Source organism: Podarcis muralis, chromosome 3 (genome assembly GCF_964188315.1).
Source record: "Podarcis muralis chromosome 3, rPodMur119.hap1.1, whole genome shotgun sequence".
Lineage (NCBI taxonomy): Eukaryota > Metazoa > Chordata > Lepidosauria > Squamata > Lacertidae > Podarcis > Podarcis muralis.
Window position 1 is genome coordinate 112,829,229 of NC_135657.1, and position 15,377 is coordinate 112,844,605.

The 15,377-nt window shown below is 39.7% G+C and overlaps 2 protein-coding genes across 6 annotated transcripts in view; one reads left to right on the plus strand and one right to left on the minus strand.

The window, feature by feature from the left end:
* The window catches only part of SIL1 (SIL1 nucleotide exchange factor), a 65,643-nt gene extending 60,391 nt beyond the window's left edge, over positions 1–5,252 (minus strand). For both annotated transcript variants that reach the window (XM_077926485.1, XM_077926484.1), the window contains exon 1: positions 5,064–5,252. The gene's annotated coding sequence lies outside the window, so the exon portion shown is untranslated. The remainder of the gene's footprint in view (positions 1–5,063) is intronic.
* Positions 5,253–7,259: 2,007 nt separating this feature from the next.
* MATR3 (matrin 3) overlaps positions 7,260–15,377 on the plus strand; it is a 31,076-nt gene continuing 22,958 nt past the window's right edge. The window contains exons 1-2 of one of the 4 annotated variants that reach the window (XM_028722151.2): positions 7,260–7,460; positions 14,178–14,277. The gene's annotated coding sequence lies outside the window, so the exon portion shown is untranslated. The remainder of the gene's footprint in view (positions 7,461–14,177; positions 14,278–15,377) is intronic. The other 3 variants (XM_077926486.1, XM_028722152.2, XM_077926487.1) reach the window with 3 other exon arrangements.

Consider the following 15,377-nt stretch of genomic DNA (forward strand, 5'->3'; position numbering starts at 1 on the left):
CTTAAATCAGTAAACTTACTAACAAAAACTATTGGCTTTTCAAGTGTATAGAAACGCAAGTTAAATATGACTTCACAGAGTCCTCCTTAATTCATGCTGCTGTTAATGTTTTAAAAGAGATTATTTACTAAATGATTCCAAAGTTTCTGGGAAGCGTCCCAGTTTTCAACTAACTACAAGACACAGGGCCTCCTGTACGCGAAGGGGTGAGGAAAGAGAAATCGGTCCCCAAATGCATTTTTTTATGCTCCCTTAGAAAAACCATAACACTTCTGGGAATGCTAAGTAGCTTACTAACAACCGAGGGAGAAATATAAAGGGCTATAAACAAGGGAATGAGAGCCAAATGAACAGGAGAAACACACTGGAAGGGATATTAACCAAATGATTTTTAAGTAAGTGCCACAGCAGTAACGAAAGTGGGTGGCATAATAGCATCAGGCTGGCATGACACTATAATTGTGGCATCGTAAACATATTCTGTTCAAAACGAAGTGGGTGTTTTGCCTATGGAAATACTGCCCAAGTTGGGTTTTCAGAGCTATGTCAAAAGGCACCTCAGCCTGTTCCTGGTGCAGATCTTCCCAAGTAAATGTCAGAAGACCCAAGTCATGTTGCATGCAATGCCTTAAAAGAAAATGTGATGAAAATGTTTTGTAAATGGTATATCACACCCGTTAAACTCGCAAAAATGTATAAGGTAAGCAACAAATGTTGGAAATGTAAAGAAAAAGAAGGAACATTTTATCATATGTGGTGGGAATGTAAAAAGGTTAAAAACTTCTGGGAAATGATATATAATGAGATGAAGAAAATGTTGAAATATACATTTATTAAAAAACCAGAAGCATTTTTATTAGGCATTGTAGGAACTGATATAAATAGAAATGATTGTAAGTTGCTTTTGTATGCAATGATGGCACAAAAATGGAAGCAAGAAGAATTACCGACGAAAGAAGATTGGAGGATGAAATTGATGGACTATGCAGAACTTGACAAACTAACGGGAAGAAATTGAAACCAGCGGGACCAGAGATTTACAGAAGATTGGCGTAAATTTACGGACTATATGAAAAGTAATTGTGATGATTCGATTACATTCGTAGGTTTGCAGGAAGTTTTGTAAGGGGAATAATTTGAATTATTGCCTTATTGACTGAAAAGGTTGGTATTGGTTATGATGTGTAAAGGTAATATAAATTTAAGAAATGCAGGAGAAATCGTAAAGACAGGAGATCATCAGAGGAGCTGATGGAAGTCCAAAAGATTGTATAAGAGATGGAAATTTGTAAAATGTATGACAATATAAATGTTTGTAAAATGAATAAAAATTATAAAAAAGAGAAGAAGACCCAAGTCATGTGGCAAACGCCCACACTGCCACTCCTTCCCACCCCAGCATTGCCCCTTCCAGATCTAGGGCAATGGTGGCACAGGATTCGAACCGCCAACCTTCTGATCGGCAAGTCCTAGGCTCTGTGGTTTAACCCACAGCGCCACCCGCGTCCCACAAGTGGTCAGTAGCCAGGTGCAAAACGTGACTGGCTAAGTCAAACACTGCTCAAAGAGGGTTTGAATCACTCCACCCCTCAAGATGACCTGAGAAGGAGATGCGTAAGGGCAGATAATTTTTTTCAGTCCACATTCCTTTCCGGGTAATCTTCTGAAGGCCACAGGCTTGTGGGTAACAAGCCAAACACACAAGTTTGACTTTGTAGAGTAGGTTAGATTCTAGAGACAGAGTCACACACTGCTCTGTATCCATCCAAACAAGTATTATCAGAATTCAAGGACACATTCCAGACAGGCCAAACAGGGTACAAGGCAGCGCCGGTGACCTGGAGAGTTTTGAGGACCCGATGGAGAGAGGAGGACTACCTTCACAAGGAGGTTCCATGGCCCCAGGACTAGGAGCACCCACACAAGAGCACCCACTAATTTCTAGATCAGCCTTCCCCCAACCTGGTGTCCTCTATAGATGTCGTTGGACTGCAACTCCCATCATCCTTGACCCCCAGCCATGCTGGCTGGTGATGATGGTAGTTCTAGTCTAAAACATCTGGAAAGTTGGGGATAACTTTTACTAAAAAACTGGAGGCATTTCTATTAAGTATTTTAGATAAAGAGATTCCAAAAAAATCTAAGAGAGGTATTCTTGTATGCAACCACAGCAGCTCGTATACTTGTGGCCAAGGGATGGAAAGATCATGAGGCTCCAAAAATAACAGATTGGCAAATCAAATTACAGGAATTGGTGGAGACGGCTCAACTGACTAGTAAACTCAGAGGAAACTCAAAGCAAACATTTGCGGAAAAATGGGATGGTTATAGAAGATATGTTCAAAAATACAACAATAGTTGCTAGCATTCGAGTGATGAAGGAACTAAAAGGAGGTGGACAACAATTAAGGATGTATTATGTTTTCAGAATGTATTGGAAAATTTATATAGAAAGGTTTATTGTTTTGGGTACATTTGATTGTAAGATAAAATATATGCAAAGGGACTTGACAGGAAGTCAAAAGTTGAAGAAAAGATTTTGGAAGATAAAAGGGGGGAAATTTACTTTCATTATTATCATTTTGTGTGCGGGTGTGGGTGTCTGCACATATGTGTGTTTTCGTATGGAATGTTTGGGAGGAAATAAGACGTTAAATAACAAACTAAATATTGATGTGTGTAATTTTTATTTCTTAATTATATTTAGTGGTAGTATGGCTGCATTGTTTTTTGTAACATAAAATCATTCAATAAAAATTATTATTTTTTAAAAAAATAACACATCTGGAGAGCTACCCAAGCAAAACTTTTCCACTTGCCTCCATTAACGGCCTCCAACCTGAAGCAACTAATATAAGCTCATTTACTCTGCTAGGCTAGGCCTTGTGAATCCTGCACAGTGCTCTTTTGCAAACAGAATCTAAATGTTGATATTTATGCCGCTACCATTTTGGCATTCTGCGTTTTGAACCTATGATGCCATATTAAACAATCTATAGCCTTTTAAACTGTGTATGTAGGGTTATTATTTTCACTTCTTACTATGTTATGTATTTTTGTGCTTTTATACTGTAAACCACCCCCTGATCCTCGGATGAAGGGCGGAATAGGAATTTAATTAATAATAATAATTGTGTGGTGTTTTTTGAAATTCTGTTGCAAGTTACTCTATATATCTATATCATTGAAAAGCAATGTGTTTCAAAAATTAGTGACATGCCAGAACTGTACCACATGTTCACAAGAATGCTAATGGACCAGACAGGGGCAGAAAATTCAATTATGGAGGCAATTTTTAATGAGTATAGTAATGTACACACATGCAAACATCAAGCACCAGCTGCCTGTTAATTCTAGATGCAGGAATCATAAAACAAAGGGCCAAAAATACACCGTGAGTCTGCAAGTTAAGAAAAATACAAGCCACCACAAGCAAGGTACATAAAAATTAGTGAAAGCACGCCTCTCGTTAAGAACAGTTTCAGGTTAAGAACGGGCTTCTGGAACGAATTTAGTTCATACCTAGAGGTACCACTGTACTGTAAAGTTCATGTCACTATTTCACACACAAAAGGTTGCTTTTTTGGTAATTAACCTAAGCGTGGACGTTATTTTTTATTGATCAGCAAGTGGCTCTCTGAATTTTTCTGGTGAAAGTGTGTGGTATAAATGTATAAATGCTACTTAAAAAAATAAATAAATTCCAGACTTGAATAGTATCTTCTCAGTCCACGTGCCATTTTGTGCTTTTAAAAGTACTAGACCGCCATTCAACCAGTCAAACGCCCAACCAGTCATGTCACGGGACTGCTGCAATCACCACGCAGAAAATAAAGAGAATGGACTCCTTTTAAAAAGGACAAGCAAGCTAGGCAAAACCCTTACTTATGCACCACCTACTCTCCCCCGCCCCTGCTTCCTTCCCAATAGAGATGCTACAGAGGGGTAACAGGCACAAGGATGCTTCTACACCAGCTACCCAATCCTATCCTTATTACCATCAAATCCCCACGAGAATCTGCAGAGCTGGAAGGAAGGAAGGGACCCAAGGGTCATCTAGCCCAACCCCTGCAATACACAAAACCTTTTGCCAGTAGACCTGAAGGAACATCTCCACCCCCATCGTTCAACCTGGACACTGAGGTCCAGCTCCGAGGGCCTTCTGGTGGTTCCCTCCCTGCGAGAAGTGACGTTACAGAGAACCAGGCAGACGGCCTTTTCAGTAGTGGCGCCTGCCCTGTGGAACGCCCTCCACCAGATGTCGGGGGAAAAAACAACTATCTGACTTTTAGAAGGCAGCCCTGATTAGGGAAGTTTTTAATGTTTGATGTTTTATTGTAATTTTATTATTTTGTTGAAAGCCGCCCTGAGTGGCTGGAGAAACCCAGCCAGATGGGTGAGGTATATATAATTATTATTATTATTATTATTATTATTATTATTAAACAACTATCTGACTTTTATGAGACTTCTGAAGGCAGCCCTGCTTAGGGAAGTTTTTAATGTTTAATAGGTTATTATATTTTAGTGTTTTGTTGGAAGCCGCCCAGAGTGGCTGGGGAAACCCAGCCAGATGGGCGGGGTATAAATAATAAATTATTATATTATTAATGATTGATGTTTTAACGTATTTTTAATCTTTTGTTGGAAGCCGCCCAAAGTGGCTGGGGAAAACCAGCCAGATGGACTTGGTATAAATAACGAATTATTAATTATTATTAGTATTATTATTTTGCCCAACAAGGGGCACGAACCCACGACATCCTGAGACCTCACGCTCTACCCACTGAGCTATCCCATCAGCTTTACATGCCTTGGTCTAACTTGTGCCTGATTTTAACAGGGCAACGGGGCTCATAGTAAAAATATTGAAAACTTCGCCGTTATTATGTGGAAACAAGAGAAAACCTTAATTTTAGGAGAAGGGTCCTAGGCTACTCTTCACCCCCATCCCGAAATGCTGGCTTTCTAAGCAGGCAGAGGGACTCCCGAAAAGGTCCCTCCATTATTACCGGAGCGCCCTTAGCCCCTGCCCAGCCCCGCAGCAGACTGCGAGCTCCTACCTGCAGCGCAGTTTGGGAACAAGACCTCACTGAGGACTAGAATGCTGCGCAGTGCGTCCGGGGAGAGATGCTGCGATGCGCGAGCGCCCAGCTGCCTGCTCGCGGAGTTCCAAGATCAACCGCTTCCCCACCGTTCCGCGAGTACCAGGGAAAAGTTAAGGCAACACGCTCCGCCAATCAGGAGCGGCCGCGTCACCCACCTTCCCCTCGCCTTCGTCGCTAAGGGGGCGGGAGGGAGAGTGGCGGGCTCCGCCCCTCGGTGGGGGGAGCTGACACAGATATAAGAAAGAATAGAGAGGACCGTGCCGTGTTTCCTCAAACTGTTGCGAGACTACAGCTACATCATCCTTATTTTGTTTCGTTTTTTGAATTTATATACCACCCTATACTCAGAGGTCTCAAGGTGGTTCACAGCAAAGATTACAAAATATTAAATTAGGGAATTTAATTTAATTTATTTTATTTATTAAATTAAATTTAGGGAAGCTTTTAATGTTTGATGTATTACAGTATTTTAATATTTATTTTGGAAGCCGCCCAGAGTGGCTGGGGAAGCCCAGCCAGATGGGCAGGGTATAAATAATAAATTATTATTATTATTATTAAATCAGAATAAGAACAATGTTGAGATTTATGTTTGTTTGTTTGTTTGTTTGAATTTTTTTTTTGGAAAATCAATAAAAAAATTGGGGGGAAATCAAAATAAGAACATTGACCCAATAACAACCCCCCCCCCAAAAAAGAGCCACATCTTAAAAGGGTATAGGATGTTGGCTGTCAATCCGGTCAACCAAAGGCCTTGTTATTATTGTTATTATTATTATTATTTATACCCCGCCCATCTGGCTAGGTTTCGTCAGCCACTCTGGGCGGCTTCCAGCAAAATATTAAAAATACAATAAATCACCAAACATTAAAAACATCCCTAAAAAGGAACGGTTTTGCCTGGTGCCTAAAGGTGTATAATGAAGGCGCCAGGCGAACTACCCCGGGGAGAGGAAGTCTTTTCCTCCAATCCTGTGTTCGAAAGACATCGCTGTTACTTTAATCCTACGTAGCACTGTGAACGTAGTAAACTTAACCACGTGCGCTCTGGAAAAGTTCTGCTGACCTGTGCGGGACTCGCTCACCGTAAATATTGTGCAATGCTCTCCTTAGGGAGGCTTGCCTGGTGCCTCCATCACATACCTTTAGGTACCAGGCAAAAAAAATTGCACTTCAAAAAATAATAATTACTGTAGATGAGATAGCTCAGTCAGTAGAGCACTAGACCAGGGGTAGGCAACCTAAGGCTCGGGGGCCGGATCTGGCCCAATGGTCTTCTCAATCCGGCCCACAGATAGTCTGGGAATCAGCGTGTTTTTACATGAGTAGAATGTGTCCTTTTATTTAAAATGCATCTCTGAGCTATTTGTGGGGCATAGGAATTCATTCATTTTTATTTTTATTTTCAAAATATAGTCCGGCCCACCACATGGTCTGAGGTACGGTGGACCAGCCCACGGCTGAAAAAGGTTGCTGGCCCCTGCACTAGATTCTTAATCTCAGGGTCCATTGGGCAGAAAGGGGGTTGGACTAGATGACCCTTGTTGTCCCTTCCAACTCTGCAATTCTCTTTCTGATTTTCCCAAGCCTTAAACAACCTATGGCCTTTTAATCTGGGTGGTGGTGGGTTAGTTTGCTTGTTACGATGGTATGTATTTTTGTGCTTTTATATTGTAAACCGCCTTGTAATCATCAGACGACGTGTGGTCTAGAATTGAAATTATTAATACAATAATTTAATTATTAATAATAATAATTAAACAACAACAATATCCTTTCAGATTCCTGTTTAAAGCTGCAATCCTGGGGAAGACTGAAAACAGAAGGTCTTCATTTCCGCTTAAGCACATATAAAGTTCGGGTTAAAGGACACCCTCTTGATAATTTAAGGAAATGTAATATTAGGACTAGCCAAAGTGTCACAAAGCCCTATTCTGAATGCAAAGGAACCGAGAAACCTGAACCGCGGAGACAAAAGGCAACAGGCGAACACGTGATCAGCCCCACGTGATCCCCCTACCCTTTCAGGAACGATGAAGTGAGACTGCGGGAAAGGGGGGAAAACACATTTTATCATCTCGCGAGAGGCGCGGAGGGCGGAGCAGTTTAAAGTGCGTAGCTTCTCGCGCTGTGGGAGCGCATGCGCACAACAGTCGCTATCCGCGGACCGGGCGGCGCATGCGCTAGGCGGATTAGCGGTGTAATACAAGCGTTGTGGGGGCGACGCTTACGCAGCTTCGTTTGTGGAGGGTCTTTTTTTTTATTTTCTGAAGGAGGGGGGGGGTCCCTTTTCCTCACATTACGTTCGTGGTGAGGACCGCAAATGCCTGAGAGGCTCGCTTTCTTTCTGAGGTAGGAGAGGTGTGAGCGGCCTGTGCCTATTCCTGTCAGGCCGAGAAAGTGGTGTTTTTTCTCTCGCCGTTCCAACTGAACCGTTGGAAAGACGGACGGAGGGTGGGGAAAGGGCGCGTTATACTATAACCTGAGGAGAATAACCCTCGCGTGTTGGGGCCGGGCTGGGGAGGCCATGGCGCCGGGGCCTGAGGAGTGGTCATGCGCGGGCGCGAGACAAACCATGGGGCCTAGTCGGAGACGGGCATGTTGCGCATGCGCGGGTCTTGGGCGAAAATGCCTTTTTATCCGTTGGTTTCCGCCTCTGGCAGCCTTTTTGTTCTCTCGCTAGGGATAGTTCTCGTATCTCTTTCTAATCTAGCTATTTCGCAGCTCGTAAAAATGGTGTCTTCAACTTAGTTGCTGCTGCTGCGAACTGGTTAAAGGTAAAGGTCGCACATAGTGTTTCTTTGCTGGGTCCTCTTGACCAACGCCATCCACAAAGGACCCGGATATTTTGTTGCTGTTTTTTTTACAAAAAAAATAATAATTATTGGTTTTCACAACTTTATAAACAAACACACAAGACAAACAAACATAAATTATAGCCTTATTGAAAATTATACTTATTAACATGGTTAAGTGACTTCCTCGCTTCCCCTTGGTTGAATTTCATTGCATATCCTTTTAACGGTTTTCCAAATCACTGTTCTTCTAAAATTTAACTTAAACATTAACATCCTTAGATCTTCCCATTATGAAATTAAACATATTAATTAATCCCTTAACATAAGGCCTTGGCTGGGGAGGGTGAGGTATAAATAAAAAAATATTATTATTATAAATAAAATCCTAAGCCAATTAAGTATCTGCAAGCTGTTTTCAGTTAATTTAATTTAACATTTAACTAAGTAATCATTAAAGGACCCGGATATTATTTTGAAGTTGCTGCTTTCAGCTATATTAACGCCTGAGGAATATTTGAATAATTGCAAGCTGTCACATCTTCGCAGCAAGGAGTACCATTGATTCTTTGTCACACACTACGCTTGGTAAACTGGGTTTTTATCAAGCCAACTTAACTCCGCTCACAAAGGAGCCAATGTTTACTGAGTCACTGTCCTCCAATGTAGCATAGTATGCATTTTACAATAGTCCTAGTAAAATGCATTGTAGTCGACATTGAGATAGCCAAGTTATTTCTGCATCGAAACACTGAAGACTGCAGGTGGGAGCTTACAAGGTGAAATAATGCATCCCGCTACCATTTTTTAAAAAAATATTGTATACATTCTACTTTGTCACATGCTAGCTTCCCAAGCTAGAACCTTTCTCTTCATTCTAGTTTCTTCCTGTGCCCAGAAAAGCAGCAGATGTTTGGTCACACATTCGCCATCTGGTTGAGAATTAATCTTGGTCAGCAATATTTGCAGCCCTCCTCCAGATTTTAAAGACTATAAATGGTATTACATTTGCATACTCAACATGTCCTGTGAGAACTGTTAAAATCAAAATGGCAACCATTCATACATGCAAATTATTAAGTTGTGGTCAGAATCTTCGTGAAAAACATGCTTATGTAAAGCTGCTTGGCTATTTTGAGTTGATTGATTACTCTCCTAGCAATCTGTAATATCTGTTTGGACTGCAACAGAGATGTGTGACTTTTTGGATTTTTCCCCCTGTTGCCCATACTTGATAAGAGGTCTGAGTTACATATAGTAAACTAAAATGTCTGTTAATCTTGTTAAATTTACATTCTGTATAAATATTTGAAAGCCCCACTAATGAAAATTAAGATATAACAATATAAAAGTGTTCACTTGTCATACATTTATATATATTTTTAAATGTAGCACTGAAAATTAACATGCCAAACCCTGAAAAGCTGTGATCATAAATATAGCTTTGGCCTGAAAAAAGCTCTACGTCTTTGTTTTTGAGTTGACTAGTATTGTATCCATTACAGTAACCAAATTTGACTTCTAGAGTGTGTTCTCATTGTGTTAAATTTTATGAAAAATTTCCAGCGGTGCTATTTTCCACCCCGCATCTTTGGTTGCAGTGATGAATTGGTTAAATATTAATCAGCTAAAAAAAGTTCCCTGGTTAAATCAGGCAACATATTAACCATTTTAATAGACATGTTTCTAAAAATTGATGCTTAGCGTTGTCTTTTCCATTTGCATTCTCCCTTTCCTCACACAGGAGGAATGGCTTTTCTAAGTTGATGCTCTTGAAGATGTAGCATCTAAAAATAAAATTTGTTTCATTCTTAGAAATTAAATATAATAGTTTAATCTCCTAGATCCTTTATGGTGAATCAAACTTTGTTTCCAGCTTGTAGGCCTACTTATAATGTGATATGAACATGTTGGAATGGGAGGAAAGATCTAATGTGGTATCATCTCACTTATCAAATGTTGATTTCAATAATATTTTAAATGTTCTTAAATAAATTCAGTGTTTTATACTTTTGCAAACTTCTCTTAAAAGGTTTTCATATAATCAAATGATATAACATTAATTGTTAAATAATCATCTACTCTATTCCCCCTTTCTCCCTAGTGATAGCTGCAGTCCTGGTAAATCCCATTGAATGGAAAAGTTTGAGTCCCAGTCTGGGGAAAAGCACAATATAAATAAATATAATAATAAAATAATAGTACCACTGAATAAATATGCCTTGGTTTATGGTGTGTGTATCTTAAGTATATGCTTACTGTCTCCAGCACTCTTGGTTCATGGGTTCATTTCCATCTAAATTGCAGATTTTTCTTGTGCCAATACAAAATGCAATAAGTATGTCACTAAAAACTCCATACCAAAAGATACCAAAGTAAAGTAATGCCTTGATTTGTCTTGAATTTTACTGGTTGAGGTTTTGTTTGGAATTCATCTAACTCCAGTTTTAAAAGAGTCACATTTCTTGACAATTTGCTTCCAGGTCCAATTCATGGTGCTCACATTTGTGCTTAAACCCCTAAGTAATTTAGACCCCAAATATCTGACTGCGTCCATCCCTCTCTTAACACCTCAAATGGCCTTCTTGGGAGTTCTACCGCCCAGTTCTGGGGTGCATAGCAGTCCAAGAGAGGGCCTTCACTGTTGGAGCCCCTAAACTGTGGCATTCCCTCCTCACAGAAGTGTGGGCAGCTTCATTATGTAGTTTTTATTGTATGCTGAGTACACACTGCTCCCCTGGCCTTTTATACCTGGATGTTACTATTGTATCACTTTGATGAAATAAAACTCTGATGCTCCTCCTACCTCTTATGTATTTTTTAAGGAAAGCAGTGGCAGTAAAGTGCATAAATCTCAAGGCCACTTGCAACTGTGAGGCAATCTTCACACTGGTGCTAATTGAAGGTCAAAAAGTGCCCGTTACTTATTTAAATATTTCTCAACTAAACTTTCAGAGGACGTATAACAAAACGATGTGCAGCATGAAAATAGAATACCACAATGATATATGTGATTTGACAATATTTTCCCCCCAAGCATAATAATTCTATTTCAGCAACGCATTCTCTGAATTCTGGATCTGAAATTTCAATAGACGGTCTAAAAAGTATTTTTCCAACTCAGTCTATTTGGCGCCAGTTTGAGGTTTGTCTTGCAGCTACGTTGAGGGGTTTTTTTTTTTTTTTTTTTGCCACTTTCAGTGTTTCTTTTCTTGTGCAGATTCTTGTAACCATGATTCTGCAGTACTATCGCTTGACATTCTCAAATGACATTCCTTCAGGATTCATCAGAAGTTACTCTGTTCTGAAAAATCTAAAGGTTTTTTTTCCCTCAACAGCTTCCTCCAGAATGTCCAACTTTTCCTTTGTTTTTGTGGGGAGAGGCCATTTTTCCGGAATTTTTCAGATTTCATCTTTTCACATCTGTGTTTTTTGGTTATCAGGGTGCTGGGTTTGAGACATCATTTGGTTACCCATACTTCACAGATTTGAATAAACCAAATTACATATTAGGAATTGGGTCAAAGAAGGGAGGATCAAGATTACATTTGGAGGTTACAGAGAGCAAGGGTCTTGCACTGGCTTGGAAACAACCATTTTGATTGGGTGGAGAGTTTGAGGGCATACCAGTGAATGATTGGATCATTTTCTTAGGAAATCTGTTTATTTTCCTTATCAGGAGGCTGCACTACTTTATCTGTTTTTTCATTGAGCCAAATGAATACCAATAATTCTTGAGGATACACTGAATGTTACTGTGTATCCTGAAACCCTGAGAGGAATATGCCTGCTCAGGGATACTCCAAGCAAACCATTCGTTCTCCCCTCAACTCCCAACCAGTTTTGTGTTTTTGTTTTCCAGCTGGCACTCAAAACATATTGTGCCTTGTGGAGGTCCCAATTGAGTTACAAGGGGAGGGGTGCCCCTTCTTAGGTCTCTTAACTTTTCAGTTGCCTTTCTGCATATGTTGCAGTTCATCAGAGCATGGTGATTTCTCCCTCTTGTTTCACAGTGACCGTATTCTGGCTCCACTTTTGCTAAGATTCATCACTACCTTAGTTTTCTGTTAAAGGGACCGAGGTATCTGTGAAGCAAATCAAGTCTTTAATTTAACCACAAATAGAATCCATTGCTTTCTAGCCTTGCATAATTCTTGGTAAATATATACATGGGCTTAATGTAGAAATGGACACACACTAGACTGCACTATATCTGCACACTTACTTTACTGTAGCTATTTTTTTTAATAGTTTGTATTTAGGCTGTCCCTAGGGTTCCAGCCCAAAAGCCAAGAATTGCTCTGCACAAGGCTTTTTTACAGTTCTGTTAAATAGATATTCTGAATATTAACCATTATTGACTACTTCATTATGGAACTTGCTCCTGCAGGAAGTGAACTTTACTTCCTCAATTGTTTTTAAATGGATGCTAAAGAGCTGGTTGTTTGCATCTAATGTTAACTGATTATGGTTGGCCTGGGCTTTTAAGCATAATTTAATTGCTGGTTTTATTTATATTTACTATTTTACTGCTGGTTTTTATTGGATTCTTTTTTAAGTTGATCTGAACCGCCTTTGAAAGGGCTGTGCCAAAGATGAAGAAAGAACTGAATGTTCTTGATTATGTTTAACTTACAAACATTCACATAAAATTATTTGCAACTCACAGATGGTTATGGTTAAAAAATATGGCTGTAACTTCAGGTGTTTGCATGTGAAATGCAGAGTTTCTTTTTCACAGAGACATACATATCACATATAGAAGATACAACCTCAACTGATAATCCCATTTTAAAATGGCCACAATTCAAAATAGGCTCCTATGGTACGCAAGATTTGATAAAATATATAAGGTTGACAAAATTAAGTTAGTCTGTATTCTGAAGAGCATTTCCTCTCTTTTTTCTTTTTGCATAGGACATAAAATAATGCCATATAGAATGTATCTGTCTCTCATACTCCATTGAGATGTAAATTTTCCTGTGATTAAATGCTCTCATATTATTCTGTACATTTTGCTCCCATGAAGTTGTCACTTTCCAGTTTTCAGCCAGTTCTATTCTAGCAGCTACTAGCAATGGCCCACTTATGTGATGCATCTCTTTTTCTGGTTCTTAAAAACTATCTAGTGATGTTATTCCAAGATCCTTTGCTAGATGATGGCAATGGTGTATTTTATGTTGTCAAACATATTTTTAGAGTTCTCTCTAATAGAGGGACTGAATCACCACATGAAGATCTTGTTTCTCTACATCCCTTGCTTCTGAACCTTAAATGGCGTGAGGTTCCATCATGACACTTGACCAAAAGAGTACCTAAATACTGGCAGTGGACTACTTTCATTCATCGTGGAAGAGAATTTGGCCTCCTATTTGTTTGCCTCTTTCTCTCCCTGAATTCACATCCCAGCATGCTCTGAGCCATGTAGATTCATCACAATTCTGATTACTTGTTTTTGACAGACTCTCCAATAAAAACTTGCATCTCTTGTAAGACAAGTATTTTTTGCAGTTTACCCTGTAGTGCTTCCCCTTAACAGCAGCTGTATTCAAATTCGTTGGGGATTCAAGTACTACTACTACCTCAAGATTTCTGTTCATATGAGATGGTGAAACTGCGTTGTAGAAGTTGAATCAGATTCTAAACTTGAAAAAAGTGGAGAAAACCACATGCTGGCATAAGCTTGGCAGCTCCTTTCTCAAGGGAGTGTGTTGGGTTTGACAGAGGCCCATCTAGTCCACCATTCTGTTATCACAGGGACTAACCAGTTGCCTGTGGGAAGCCCATAACCAGGACATGAGTGCAAAATGTCCTCTCCCATTGTGATCTCTAGCACCTGGTGTTCAGAGAGATTGCTCTGATACTGAAGTACGTAAGCCAGTATGACTAGTATCCATTGATAGCCTTATCATTCCTTCCTGTTTTTAGAGTACTAGAAGAAATACCCATAAGAATGCTAAATATATCTTCCTAATTTCTTTCTAGTTCATATTCCTTAATCATTAATGTGTTTCAAAATACAGTTAGGCTGTATTCCAACTCTTCTTACCTGGGAGCAAGCCCCACTGAATTCAGTAAAACTTCTGAGAAGATACGGTTAGGGTTGCACTGTTAGCTGAACTACAGAGAAGTAATATTGGCCCTATTTCTATGGGGGTATTGTCGCTATTGTCCCTATTCCCTCTTCCCCATCTCAATTTCTGTCAATGCACTACCTCTTTTTAGTGTTCTGTTTTTAAGGCTTGTTTCTCTCATATCTTCTTTTTCTTTGTAGGTTAACATCGCTTTCATAATAAGCCTGAGCAGTCGCTCCTTGTGTGGAAACCAGGCTGTGCAGTGAAACCATCTGCTGTCCAGCCCAACTCTGTCAGGAGGTACTCTTCAGATTCTCCTGGGTCTGATACTGTCCAAAACCTTCAGCAGCTAACTCAAAGCAGAGGGGTAGAGTTCTGAATTTTGTAAGGAACATAACCAGCCTTGCAAATAAGTCTGCCCATTTATATGTGGACTTGAAAATACTTCTCAGAATCCGTATAATGTTCTTATTTTAGGCCTTTAAGGAACTGTTCTGGGGTTGCAAAAGTAAAAATCAAAGAAAAACACACAATTGGCAGTGTTTCTACCTTGAAGTAATTTCAAAGAGGTAGTCATCCACACCACAGAAAGAGGAACACATAGAAAATCCAGCCTGCTGAAACACCTGAAAAAGTGCTTATTGGCTCGGACTTGCACTGTTTTAAAATAAGTTTGTTTATTTCATGTCTTTGAATCTAAAGGTTGACATCCCTTTCCTTTATGACTGAGCTTGAATATCAGGCTTCTATGGTTACTCACCTTTCTTCCAAACGAGCCTGTTTACATTTTATCAAAAAGAGCTTTTGGTAGTAGGGCTTTGCAGGTCCACTGCACCCTCCAGGGCTTAATGCAAGTCAGGCCTTGTAGTGCAATGTCCCAGCATCTTGTTTCTAATTCAAGGTTCTGTCTGAATAAATCTTGGAGTACCAGGGCACCTATGTATCTGCAGAGCCTTCCTACGTCACTGTATAACTGTAGATGACCCATGCACATCTACAAAGATGAAATGTGTGGATTTTAAAAAATCATGATTTAGGCCCCTTTCTTTGATTCTAGCCAGTTTGTTAACTACAGACAGCTCTATACATTAAATTAATAGGGTTGTAGTCAACTAATATATACTCAGAGTAAATGACCCAATGAGATTAATGGCCATGACTAACTTGGGTTCATAAATTTCAATAGTTCTACTCTGGGTAGAGGTTAGTTGCCTACAACCCATAGTTATTTACTAACCTTTGCTGATGACTTAAGTCTCAGATCAAGCAGGATTCTGGGAAGTTAGGTGGTGAGCTATTAAATTACAAATATTCCAACTGACCTCTGTCATCGCAGGTAACAGAATCTGAAAGACAAGCAGTTGCTTTGCTTCTGCAAGGGAAGGTGCTGGCTATATAAT